Raw genomic sequence first — 14,889 nt, forward strand, 5'->3', positions numbered from 1 at the left:
TATTACCATTTCAATGTGTTACCAATATAAAAATCTTTTTTTTTTAAGATAGAACATCTCGACTGGCATTTTTTAATTTATTACTTTTGGCTGTGCTGGGTCTTCATTGCCACATGGACTTTTCTCTAGTTGCAGCGAGTTGGGGGCTACTCTCTGATTGTGGTGCAGGAGCTTCTCATTGCAGTGGCTTCTTTGGTTGCCAAGCACAGGCTCTAGGGCATGCAGGCTTCATTAGTTGCAGCACGTGGGCTCCATGTTGCAGTTCCCAGGCTCTAGAGCACAGGCTCAGTAGTTGTGGCGTGTGGGCTTACTTTTTTCACATGTGGGATATTCCCGGATCAGGAATCGAAACCGTGTCTCCTGCATTAGCAGGTGGATTCTTTACCACTGAGCCACCAGGGAAGCCCATAAAAATCATTATTAATGAGATACTTTAGTTTTTTTCTACTAAAACTTTTTTAAAAATCCAATGTAAAAATAAATAAAATCCAATGTATATCAATTTGTATTTCTTTTTTTTCATTTGTTTTTATTAGTTGGAGGCTAATTACTTTACAATATTGTAGTGGTTTTTGCCATACATTGACATGAATCAGCCATGGATTTACATGTGTTCCCCATCCCAATCCCCCCTCCCCCCTCCCTCCCCATCCCATCCCTCTGGGTCTTCCCAGTGCACCAGCCCTGAGCACTTGTCTCATGCATCCAACCTGGGCTGGTGATCTGTTTCACCCTTGATAGTATACTTGTTTCAGTGCTATTCTCTCAGAACATCCCACCCTCGCCTTCTCCCACAGAGTCCAAAAGTCTGTTTTGTACATCTGTGTGGATTATCCAATGTATATCAATTTGGACTGGCCACATTTCAAGTGCTCAGTAGCTACTTGTATGGCAAGGGGCTACTGTACTGGACAGTGTTTAGATTTATTTTGCAATTTACCAGAAATACAAGGGACAAAAGAACATGTGAGGACAGTATGTGTATGCATTCAGCCAAAGCCAGATTGAAGCTCTACAAGGCACATGATTTGGTTTCTTCAAGTTGTAAGTGGAAAAAAAAAACAGGTGGAGGGGGAACCACAAACAAGATACTTAAGAGAAATATCAGAATTGTAAAATAAGGATCTTAGACTCTGATTTGAACAAACTAAAACTAGGAAATATTTGTGAAAACCAGAGAAATAGGAACACCAAGCTTTATTTTTTGGGGGTAGAGACCTTATCTTTTAACAATACATGCTGAAATATTTATGGATGAAATGACAGGATATTTTGCATCAGAATCATCCAGGAGATGGGGGAAGGAGGAGGTAAGTATAGACAAAACAAGCCTGATCATCAGTTGGTAATTGAAGTGGATGGATGGGTACATGGAGGTTTATTTGCACTACTCTCTCTACTTTGGGGTATAGTTGAAATTTTCCACAATAAAAGGTTTTTTTGTTGTTGTTTCTAATGAACATCAATACTTGTCTTTCTGAGTTGTGAGGATTAAATGGGAGCACCGAGCACAGTGTCCAACAGGTACTAGGCACTAGATAAATGCTTAGATTCCTCTTTCTAAAAAGTTGTATACTTAAAAAAAGACCCTGAAATGATCCTGTCTCATCACATACAGTTTGTAAATTCTTGCAGATAGATTTGTTTTCCTTCCTTATCTCTACCATCTGGTGATGACCTCTTCACTGCAAAACTGTCTGAAAGAGAAATTATGGCAAACGCTAGTCCTCAATGACAAAAGCTCAGTCAGGAATGGGGCAAGACACTGTGTACGCCTATTATATAGTTTTTAATGTTTTAAATATTCAAAAAACAAAAATAGATGAATAAGGATAAATGCTGAATTTGAATATAAACAGGAACAAATGAAACTTTGTATCCCATTGACAATATTACCACATAGAGAAAAGAATTAGCTCAAGTCAGTTTTAAACAGTACACAGAGTGTACATCCGTAGTGGAACATATTCTAAGGATAAAAATAACTGCAAAGATATCATGAAATTTTAAGCAGGTCTCTTGTAGTGATACTTGTATTGATACTGTATTTTATTGAAAGTATTTTATAATTTTATACACATTATAAGATAGAGCAAATGATAAATATGTTGGTAATGTCGTGACCTCTGTGTGAGACGGGAGATATGAATATAGAATGTGCAGAGGGCAGAAAGAACCTTGCAGTGTTGGGTTTGAATTGTCAACTCTATATTTAAACAAATACAACTTGGATTTCCAAGCTCTGTCTGCCCACTAAAAGGGCCTCCAAAACATTGATACCCCAGTAGCAATGAATACATCCAGGACCAGGTTCTTGGTGTCTAAATACCATTCTCCACTATCAAGAACCAGGGGTTGCTTAAAGAAATGGCTGACCTTGAGTCTTTAGCTGACCATGTGAGCTTCACCTGGAGAGGAAGAGACTGGTGCCATATGCCTCCCAACATGATGAATAAAAATAAAAAAGACACAGCATCACCTCTACAGTGTTCTTGTCAAAAATGCAGAACCGGATCCCATCATGAGGAAATGGATAAACCCAGAATGTGGGACATTCTGCAAAATGAGTGGTCTGGCTTTATTTCTATTTCTTAATCACTGCCATAAAAAAACAAAAGCAGAAGGGAATATTCTAGATTAGAGAAGTTTGAAGAGACAAGACAATGAAATGCAATGCATGAACCTTGATAGTTCCCTAGATCAGGGAAAAAATAGTTAATAAACACTTTTGTGACTACTGGGAAAATTTTTTAAATTCAATCTCATTGAGGTATAATTTAGATAAAATAAAAGACACCCATTTAAAATGTACAGTTCTATGAGTTTTGACAATTTTACACCCATGTAACCACCACTCCCAATCAAGAATCTAATATTTCCATCACCCCCCAAAGTTCCCTTGTGCCTTTTTGCTTTCAACATTCTCCTCACCTCAGGCAACCAATGATGTGGTTTCTATCACTATAGAGTCAATGGGGAAATTGAAATAAAGACTATAAATTAGAAGGTATTATTGAATAAATGTAAATTTCCTTAGGAGTGATAACAGCATTGTGGTTTTGTAAGAAAATGTTCTTATTCTTGGAAGATGTATGCTAGGGTGTTTAAGGGAGAATTATCATGATGTCTGTAATTTAGTTTCAAATGTTTCAGCGAAAAAGACTATACACACACACAGATAACAAAAGCAAAATAATAATTGGTGAATCTAGGCAAAGGGTGTATTAAACTGTTCTTCCAACTTTTCATAGGTTTGAAAAATTTCAAAATAATAAGTTGGGGAGGGGAAAGAAAAGAAAATGTAATTCTCATCTCAGACTTTTTTCAATGTCTCTCATAACTGCTGCCGCAGAGAAAGATGAAACAAAGACAGGTTAAAACATTTATTACCTTGTCACTCTTCTTCCTTTTCTAAAAGGTCTTAGGATCCTGTCAAAAACAAGGTCCCAAAAGTTGTGCAGCCCCTCCCCGCTAAGACCCGTCCCAAAGCCCAGGTTCAGAAGTTGGGGTTTGGATTTGGGTCTGGTTCAGGGGAGAGGGTGTCTCTCCTGTCTGACACTGAAGTAACTCCCTTAGTCTATTCAAGCTGCTGTAACCAAATACCATAGACTGGAGACGTTGTAAACAGGAGAAATTTCTTTCTCACAGTCCTGGAGGCTAGAAGTTCGAGATCAGGGTAACTGCGTGGTTGGGTTCTAGGGAGGGCCCTCTTCGGGGGTGCAGATTGCCAACCTCTCGTTGCATCCTCACATGGCAGAAAGGAGTTAATTAGCGCTCTGGCCTCTTCTTAAAGGACACTAATCCCGTTCATGAGGGCTCTACACTTTTAGGACCTAATTACCTCCTAAAGGCCCAATCACCAGATACCAGCACATTGAGGGTTAAGCTTTCAACACATGAAATTTGAGGGGGACACCAACATTCAGTCCACAACACCCTCCTTCCCAGAGCCCTCTGGTTTGGACAAATGGGAGGACTGATCAGCCAGGCAGGCAGGCAGAACCAAGCTGCTGGGGAGGGGTGCGCCAGGCACGAGAGCCTACTGTTCAGACCTGCCGCACGGGGAGTATATTTCATGCAAGGCCCCGGCTGTCTTTCTCCTCAGGAACCACTACTGCATTCAGGCCAAGGTCACACTTCCCTGGGGGCTGTTCCCAGCCAGTGACTGAGCACAGCAGCAGTACTGAGGCCCCTCATTCCGGCGAGATGCAGGATTCCTCCAACGGTTGACTTTAGCTCAAGACTCTCCACAGCCTGGCTGGAGCTTGCCGGGATATTCCTTCACCTCTCCTTCCACGTGTCTGACCTGATCGAGGTCTCAACAATCTCCTTACCTCTTCCTCCTTCCTCCCCAGTGACTGAATTTCCTGTCTGATCCCATCTTGACATCTTTTTTTTTTGGCTGTGCTTGGCCTTCTTTGCTGCCCACGGGCTTTCTCTAGTTGCGGCAAGCAGGGGCCACTCTCTAGTTGCGGCGTGCAGGGTACTCACTGTAGTGGCTTCTCTTGTTGCCGATCACAGGCTCTAGAGCACAGGCTCAGTAGTTGGGGTGCACGGGCTTGGTTGCCCTGTGGCATGTGGAATCTTCCCAGACCAGAGAAGTCCTGGCATCTACTGCTTGGTGGACCCGAAAGTAAACAACTTTCCTTCAGCCACAAGTGCTATAAAAGAGGACTAGGATCAGAGTTAGCAGGGGACCAATTTGATTTTTGGAAACTGCTTTTTTTCCCCCTCAATTTGTTTATATTACAGGAGCTAGAGGAGGAAGAAGAAAGAAAAACTCAGCTTTAGATGAATAATTAGGACACAGAGGGCCTCTCTGGGAAGGGGGTGTTTTGAACAAGCAAGCGAATAAATAAATTGGTTTATAGTCAACCAAGGAGATGTTAGACACCAACCAAGACAGATGCATGTCAGAAACAAAATATTGACCAAAATAGAAGGCAAGTGACAGAAGAATGGGTAAAGCATGACATATTTCTCTAACATTTCCAAATAGGCCAAGTACCATGTTATACTCTTAATGAGTTTCTGACCAGTTAGTAAAGATACAAAAACAAGAAGAGTGATACATACTTAATTCAGGGTAGTTCCTGCCTTTGGGTTGTAGAGGGGCCCTGGAGGAGGAGAAATGGTTACTAGAAGGAGGAAGGAATGGGAGGAGGAGGAAGAAAAAGGAAGGAAATGCTAAGGATGTGAACTTTGGAAGCAGAAATTCCTTTTGACTCAAGCCTGCGTGATGCCTAAAATAACAAATAGTTTCTGGTCTTCAGGCACATCCTATGTTCACAGTTCTAGAAGTAAAATTGTAAGAGTTTGCAATTGTTGCTTATCTGCCTGGCCTTCCCCTACAGATTAATCTTGCTGGCTGGTGGGTGCATGACCCTGAACACGTTTTGGAGGTTAACTGTGAGTCTGGCCGATTGGGCCAAGGCTGAACTTTTGCCTCTGTCACTCCCATCCCCAAATCTGCTAGATTTCCAAGGTCTACACAAGTCCTAACAATGCCCCCAACTAATGACTTCAAGCTAAAAGGGTGGGACTAAGAAGGCCAAGCCTGAAGCTTTCTAAATTGGCCTACTAGTTTTGTTACGCCACGAGATTTCAGTTCCCCAGAAATGAGCACCCCCTCATGACCCAGTGCCTGGGTTGGAAGAAACCACTTGTGCATGTGCAAAGGTGGCTTTTTTTTTTAAGACTGGCATTTTTAGGGTCTGCAAATTTAAGCAGAGGATAGGCTTAAGGCGTCTCAAAAAGGAGCAAGGAAGATTCCTGTCTCTTCTTCCTTCAGCCACCTTCTCTTTCTCCATCTTACACTTGATCTCTTCTAGCCATTGCCCTCCCTGCTGCCTCCCTCTTCCAGTTACCATGGTTGCATAAAAGTCACTCCCAAGCTTGATGGTTTACACTGGCATAAGGACAGACATATAGACCAATGGGATAAACTAGAAAAGAGTCCAGAAAGAAACTATCGCAGAGATGGTCAACTGACTTTCAACGAGGGTGCCAGGACTATTCAATGAAAGAAAGGACAGTCTTTTTTTTTTTTTTAATATTTATTTATTTGACTGCACTAGGTCTTTAGTTGCAGTATGTGGAATCTTTAGTTGCAGCATGTGGGATCTAGTTCCTTGACCAGGCATGGAACCTGGGCCCTCTGCATTGGGAATGTGGTCTCAGCTGCTGGACCACCAGAGAAGCTCCCTGAACAGCCTTTTTAACATGGGAAAGTGGGATCCATCTGCAAAGAATGAAGTTGGACCCTGACTTCATACCATACCGAAAAATAAACTAAAAATGGAGCAATGACCTACATATAGGAGCTAAGACTATCAAACTCTTAGGAGAAAATGTAGGAGCAAATCTTGGTTAGGTAATTTTTTTAGCTATGACACCAAAAGCATGAACCACCAAAGCAAAAAAACAAGTTGATATATATATATATATATATATATATATATATATACACACTCACACACACACATGAATCACTTTGCTGTATGCCTGAAACAAGGTAAATCAATTATACCTCAATAAAAAAAATTAAATGATGGTTTTTAAAAAAGTGGGCCTTTTAAGGATTAAAAACTTGTGCTGCAAATAATATGATCGAGAAAGTAAAAAGATCAGGGCTTCCCTGGTGACTCAGTGGTGAAGAATCTGCCCACCAATGCAGAAGACACAGGTTCGATCCCTGGTCTGGGAAGATCCCACATGCCATGGAATAACTAAGCCCATGTGCCACAACTATTGAGCTTGTGCTCTAGAGCCTGGGAACCACAACTACTGAACTCATGTGCTACAAATACTGAAGCCCGTGCATCCTAGAGCCCGTGCTCCACAATAAGAAAAGCGACTGCAGTGAGAACTACAGAGTAGCAGCAACTAGAGAAAAAAACCCATGCAGCAATGAAGACCCAGCACAGCCAACTGTCCATGGGATTTTTCAGGCAAGAATACTGGAGCGGGTAGCCATTCCTTTCTCCAGGGGATCTTCCTGACTGAGGGATCAAACCCAGGTCTCCCGCATTGAAGGCAGATTCTTTACCGTCTGAGCCACCAGGGAAGCCCCAAGTAAGTAAATACATAATAAATAAAAATTATTTTTTTAAAAAAGTGAAAAGATAACCCACGGACTGGGAGAAAATATTTGCAAATCTTATATCTGATAAGGGACGCATATTCAAACTATAGAAAGAACTCTTACAATTTTATAACAAAAATAAATTAAATTACCCAATTAAAAAAAGAAGTAAAGGATTTGAGTAGATTTTTTCTCCAAAGAAGATAAATAAATGGGCAAAAAGTAGTTAAAAATATATGTTCAAGATCATTAGGCTTCAGGGAAATGCAAATCAAAACCACAATGAGATACCACTTCACACCTATAGGACAGATAATAACAAATGTTAGTAAGAATATGGAGAAATTGGAACCTGTGTACATTGCTGGTAGGGATGTAAAATGATGCAGCCACTTTAGAACACAGTTTGGCATACTGTAAAATGTTAACTAGAGAATTTTCCATATGCCCCAGCAATTCCACTCCTAGACATATACCCAAGAGATAGGAAAACACTGCCACAGAATATCTTGTACATGAATATTCATAGCAGTGTTATTCATGAGTGAAAAAGAAACTGAGTATAAATCTAATGTCCATCAATTGATGAATGAATAAATGTGAAAATGTTGTCTATCTATACAGTGGAATATTACTTAGCCATAGAAAGGAATGAAGTACTGACACCTGCTACAATGTGGATGAACCTTGAAAACATGCTGAATGAAGAAAGCCAGACACACAAGGCCAGCAACATTCATTTTGTTCATGAATCCATAACTTTAGCAGGCCTCCTTCGAGACAGCTCACCTACACTCCACTTGGGATCCCCTGGGGTGGCTCATAGACTGGGGCTCGAATCTTCTGGAGGTTCCTTCTGTCACACATCTGGTGGTTGAAGCTGGCTGTTGGCTGGGGCTCCAGTGAAGGGAGTGGGCTGACAGCTGGCACACCTACACTCTGCCTGTGGCCTGTGACATTTCCCTCCCACAGGGGCCAGGCTCCCAGAGCAAGCAACCCTTAAAAGCAGGGATGGTTCTGAAGCTTTCCTTTTATGACCCGCCTCTGAAAGTCACCCACTGTCACTCTCCCCACATCTATTTGTGAGAAGTGAATAACCAAGTCCAGCCTGTATTCAAAAAGAGATGGATTAGATTCCACCTTTTTCTTTTTATTGTACTTTTTTTTGGCCGTGCTGTACAGTTTATGGAATCTTAGTTCCCCTACCAGGGATTGAACCTGTGGCCCTGGCATTGAGAGCAAGGAGTTCTAACCACTGGACAACCAGGGAATTCCCTAGACTCCATCTTTCGAGGGAAGAGGATCAGAGAATTCGGAGGCATAATTTTAAGCCATCACACTCCCTTTGCTCCAAATCTTTACGGAGCGGAAACCATTCAGTGAGTGTAAACCAAGGAGCCCTGCTGAAATACCCACAGAGGAATTTACATTTCACAAAACAACATAAAGGAGGAAAGTTTGGGCTGAATGCTTACATGCATCTGACACTGGGTTACTTACACCAGATTGTGACAGGGCCTGTGAGAACCATCCATGCCCTATGGGAAGGGGCAGTGTGCCTCTGGGACTAGCTGTGGCTGCGATTGGACCCTGGATTGCCAGGTCTTCTGACCTTTCAGAAGAGAAGCTAGTAATCTGGATTTTTACTGTGAACTCTCACAAGCATTCATGACATTGATAAAACAATGGATAGGCCAAGCAAAACTATCTCAGGGAGGCCCAGACCTACCAGTTTGCAAACTCTGATGTAAAATCCCTGGAGGGTTTCTTTTTTTTTCACTCAAAAATATGAAATACAAATTTCCCATATTTCGCATAGTCTGGATGAGTCACCCCCTGGTTGGGGGGGTTTGGACCATCAAAGAGACAATTTCAAGAGCTTCTGCCTTAAGTGCCCCCCAGAGAAACAGTGCAGTGAGGCCGTTGAGCCTGGGGTCTTGGTTAATTTCCTGGTGAATAAGTAAGTGAATCCAGTATAAAGCATGAACTTAAAAAATTCTTTTAATTTAAAAATTTTAAATTTTTTATTACTGCAAGCGCATGGGTGGGGGAGACAAGGTTTTGGTGAATAGCCTTTCAACTTTCTTTTTCTATTCATATATCTGTTTTGTTTTGTTTTCATATTATACAAGTGTTAAAAAAATTTTTTTTATTCTTTCTTGCTGTACCACACACAGACACACACACACACACACACACACACACACACACACACAAACACACACGTGTGCGTGCATCTTAGTTCCCCAACCAGGTATTGAACTCGTGTCCCCTGCAATGAAAGCATGGAGTCCCAACCACTGGACAACCAGGGAAGTCCCATATGGGTGTTTTATAAGTAGCTTTCTTCTTGAACTCCCTTTCTCAAATTTTTTTTTTCTTATAAGAATGTTAGTCCCCTGAGTCCTGGATTCTGTTCCCCTGGTCACCCACGACCACCACCCTGACACTTCCCATAGCTTAAGAGCAACATTTCCTAGAACTGGCAGGTGGGATTAAGACCAGACACAGCCACAGACTGGAATGGAGGCCAAGGACATGTGAGGCCTCACAAGTCCCCCAGAGTCCCCTCTTAAAAAGTAGCTTCTGGGACCTCCCTGGTGGACCAAGGGCTAAGACTCCGTGCTCCCAGTGCTGGGGGCCCAAGTTCCATCCCTGGTCAGGGAACTAGGTCCCACATGCTACAACTAAGAGTTTGCATGCTGTAATGAGGACTGAAGATCCTGCATGCTGCAACTAAGACCTGGCTCAGCCAAATAAAAAATTATAATAATTATAAATAAATATTTTTTAAAAGTAGCCTCTTAGATTCCACATATAAGTGATAACATACAATATTTGTCTTTTTTTGTCTGACTAATTTCATTAGGCATCATACCCTCCAGGTCCATTCATGTTGTTGCAAATGGCACTATTTCATTCTGTTTTATAGCTGAATAGTATTCCATTGTATGGGCTTCCCTGGTGGCTCAGTTGGTAAAGAAACCACCTGCAATGCAGGAGACCTGGATTCGATCCCTGGGTTGGAAAGATGCCCTGGAGGAGGGCATGGCAACCCACTCCAGTATTCTTGCCTGGAGAATCCCACGGACAGAGGAGCCTGGCGGGTTACAGTGCATGGGGATGCGAATAGTCGGAGACAGCTAAGCAACTAAGCATAGCACAGCACAGTATCCCATTGTATATATTACATCACATCTTCTTTATGCATTCATCTTTTGATGGACACTTAGGTTACTTCCATGTCCTGGCTATTCTAAATAGTGCTGCTATGAACATTGAAGTGCATGTATGATTTCAAATTAATGTTTTCATTTTCTTCAGATATATACCCAGGAGTGGGATTTTTTTTTAGTTAGTTTTTTTTTTTTTTTTAAAGACTCTTGTCTTGAAAGAATTAGAAATGTAATCAACAACATAAACTTTGAAACAGACTAAAAAGAAAAAAAAAATAGCCTTAGGCCTGAGGGATCTGTTGACGTCACCTGTGTCTTCATCTCGAAACTTCTGCGTTCCCTTAAATTTCTCCCTTCCTCTGAATTCCCCTCTCCTCAGTCCCCGAGCTGTCCAAGCCCCTGACTTTTCCCCAGAATCTCCAAGTGACCCTGTCCTCCTGACTCATCGTGCTTGGGGGAAAGAGAGGGCGGAAGCAGATGTTCTGAGCAGACTGGACACCCAGGAGCCTTAGGTGAGACACTCAATCTCACCTCAAGGAACTCTGTGAGACTGATAAAGTGCCATTTGCCACACACTAGGTTCAGTCTCAGCCCACTCTCCCACTTCTAGCTCCAGCCTGTCCCTCGCTGACGAGATCCCTTCCCTCTTCTCAGCTTCCCCCATCTCACTTCTCAGCTTTCCTTCACAGCACTTGCTTCCTGAGGACCTCTAGGTCAACCCCCAGATCAACTCATGTTTGGCTACCATGTCGCTGAGAACCACTCTCCTCTTATTCCTCCAGGCCCGAGGAGGCTAGAACCCAGGCTAGCCAGGGCCCCGCAGCATGGCTGGATGGCCTCAAATATCACCCTCTCTTGACCACCACCACCCACCCTGCCCTTCCGCATCAACCATTCCAAATCTTTCCTTCTTCCTGAGCTGTGGCTTCAGCCTCACAGCTGCCCCATTCCTCAGAAACCCTTCCCTAAACTGCAGTTATAAAAGGAAATAAAGGGACTTCTGTGGAGGTCCAGTGGTTAGGACTCTGAGCTTCCACTTGTGGGGGGGAGGGGCGGTCCAGGTTCCATCCCCAAACAAACAAAATAGATAAAAGGAAATAAAACAAATGAAGTAAAATGTAAGCCACCAGCAAAAATTCGTGATTGGAATGAAGCTTCTGGAAACGCAGGAGGAACGTACGTCTTTTCTGGTCCTTGGAACAGAACGGGCACACTGTATCTCTGCCCTGGGGTGTCGTAAGTTCCTTGAGGACAGTGGCCAAGTTTTTTGAGCCCGCATGAGTCTTGAATCTCTTCAGAAGTCTGCCCACCATGGCCGCTCAGTCAACGCTTAATCTGTATACACAGGCCACTTTGGATCCAGGCAATCTACCTGTAGGAATTTGCATTGTGTGTTACTAAATTGCAAGACCTTTGAAGCTGGAGAGGGCTTTCTTTGTATTCCCTCAGCGTGAGCACCAGGCCTGAGTCAGGGCCTGAATATGAAATGACCCAACCCAGGAGTAAGTGTTCCCTCCGGAAAAATCTACAACAGAGAGGCCTAAGCTTTTGTTAATTTATTTGCTTATTTATTTTCTAGGTAATTAAACTATCCAGCATCTTTCTGGACTCAAGAGGTCCAGTGATTTCAGAATTGAGGCCACCCCCACGTCGGGGCCTTTAACATTGGAAGCTTCATGCTACATTATCCTCAGGTAACCATTCACTTCCTGCCCATCCCTGTGCCCCTCCAAGTTTTTCTTGTTCCCTGTCTCTTATCATTTGAAACAGGCAACCTACAAACCAAACAGGTCTTTTCTTGAAAGGTGCAGTACTGCTAAAATAAACAAAGAATCAAACACCCTCCCCCTCGAGTTTTCTTGGATTTTATTGTTTTTAAAAGATATATTTATTTTTAAAAATGTATTTATTTGGTTGCTCCAAGTCTTAGTTATGGTATGTAGGATCTTGGATCTTTGCTGTGACATGCAAACCGTTAGCTGTGGCACGTGGGACCTAGTTCCCTGACCAGGGATTGAACCCAGCCCTCTTGCGTCGAGAGCCTGGAGTCTTAGCCATTGGACCATTAGGGAAGTTGTTCTGATTGCCTGGCTTTAAAACAGCAAAAAAGGTCCTACTCCTCTTGCACTGGAGGGTGTTCATAATATTTTTTAAGAACAAGAAGGAAAAATATGACCATATAACCCTGTTATGTCCAACATAACCTAACTCCTGGGGTTCTGGGACCTTTTGTGGCCCGGCCAAATTCACAAATTTCTGTGAATTTCTGGGTATCGGGCAAGGATCGCTATACTCTGTAGGATCCATAGTTCTTCTTCCTCAGGAACTCACACACAGGATGAGGGCAGACGGACCCCTGTTCAAAGTGAATTTCACAACATCCTTTGGAGATGTGAAAGGGCCCCCAGGGAACTCAGAGACCAGCACTCTCAGCTGCTTGCTGTGATATGCTGGATTTGTTTCCTAGGTTGCCATATCTGTGGTATTTTGTTAGTGTTTGATGATTTCAGGGGATGGAAGTCTGAGGTCAGGATATCACTAGGATTGGTTCCTTCTGAGGGTGAGATGGAGAGTCTATTCCATGTCTCTCTCCTAGCCTCTGGAGCTTTGCTGGCAGTCTTAGGCGTTCCTCAGCTTGGAGAAGCATGGCCTCCATCTCTGCCTTCATCCTCACATGGCAGGCTCCCTTTGTGTGTCTGTCTCCAAATGTCCCCTCTTTATAAGGACTCCAGTTTTATAGCAGTAGGGCCCACCTTACTCTGGTATGACACCGTCTTAACTGATTACATCCTCAATGACCCCATTTCCAAACATGGTCCCATTCTCAGATACTGTGAGTTCGAACTTCAACAGAGAAATTTGGGGGGAGGGGGAACACAATTTCATTTGTAAAAGATGCATTCTAGAAGAGGTGGCAAAATACCTGGGTCTTGAAGGACAGTGGCCTTTCAAAGGCAGAGCCTAGGAACAGAGACAGGAGCATAATACAACTCACAGACTTGGACCCTGATATTCACTTTATTCAAGAATTATTTATTGAGTACTTGGGCTTCCCTGGTGGCTGAGGTGGTAAATAATCGGCCCACAATGCAGGAGACCTGGGTTTGATACCTGGATCAGGAAGATCTCCTGTAGAAGGGAATGTCTACCTACTCCAGTATTCTTGCCTGGAGAACCCCATGGACAGAGGAACCTGGTGGGCTACAGTCCATGGGGTCGCAAAGAGTCGGACATTACTGAGTGACTAACACTTTGTATGGACCGGGCACCATATCAGAATCTGGAGTAGAATAGCAGACAGTTCCCAGCTTCTTGGTGCTAACTGTCTAGTGCCAGAGCAGATCCTAGAAGACACTGGGTTTGAGGTCAAGAGAGACAGAGATGGAACAGTAGAGTTTCTTTTTCCTCCTTTCTGCTGGTAGGAATGCAAGTGTGCTGACTGAAGCTTGAAGAGCCATATTGAGCCTAAAATGTTGAAACAAAAACACAGAAGGAGACCAGTTCCCTACAGTAGAGTGCCACACCAGTCTTTCAATAGAAGAGACATAAGTATCTATCTTGTCAAATAGCTATGAGCAGTGAAAGTGTTAGTCACTCAGTCATGTCCAACTCTTTGCAACCCCATGGACCGTAGCACGCCAGGCTCCTCTGCCCATGGAATTCTCCAGGCAAGAATACTGGAGTGGGTAGCCACTCCCTTCTCCAGGGGATCGTCTCAAACCAGGGATTGAACCCTGGTGTCCCGCATGACAGGTAGATTAAAGAGAATATGATCAGACCTGTCTCTATTGCTCGAGTAGTACTACAACCAAAATTTCCCTCAGAAAGTCAAAGCTACCCCAGAGGTTTCTCATAGAAACTTTCATGGAAATGTCACATACAACAAAGTACAGAAATCATAAATATACATCTTGAAGGATACATGAATTCTCACAAGCTGAACACACCCATCTAAGCAGCATGCAGATGAAACAGAATATGACCAGCACCCCAGAGGGCCCCTCAATACCCCCTTCCAGGCACCTCCTTATCAAGGGTGACCCCTAGCTTGTCTTCTAACCCAATAAATGAGTTTGGGACTTCCCTGATGGTCCCATGGTTAAGAATGTGTCTGCCAATGAAGGGGACACAGGTTAGATCCCTAATCTGCTGTGGCCTGGGAAGATTCCACACGCTGCAGAGCAACTAAACCTGTGTGCCATCAGTACTAAAGCTTGCACACTAGAGAGCCCATGCACCACAACTACTGAAGCCCTAGAGCCCGTGCTCTGCAACAAGAGAAGCCACCGCAATGAGAAGCCTGTGCATCGCAACTAGAGAGGAGCCCCCGGCTCTCTGCAACTAGAGAAAGCCTGCTCACAGCGCATTGATCCATTTGACTGGTGACAGTTGCCTTGTACTTCAGCCCCAGAAAACTCTCTCGATTTGGAGGGTACTCTCAATGACTATTTCCAGCAACAAAGTAGTGTTTAGGGAAGACCCATTAACCCGAAATGGCCCCAATCAATGCTGGTTTGCAAAGCTTAGAGAGGTCACCTAATAGAATCGGTTTATTTAAGAAAAAAAAAAAAAAAGGGAAGGAAGAAGAAAGAAAAGGAGGGGCTGTTGAGGATGCTATTAACAGAATAC

This window comes from Cervus elaphus, chromosome X (assembly GCF_910594005.1).
Source record: "Cervus elaphus chromosome X, mCerEla1.1, whole genome shotgun sequence".
NCBI classification, from domain to species: domain Eukaryota; kingdom Metazoa; phylum Chordata; class Mammalia; order Artiodactyla; family Cervidae; genus Cervus; species Cervus elaphus.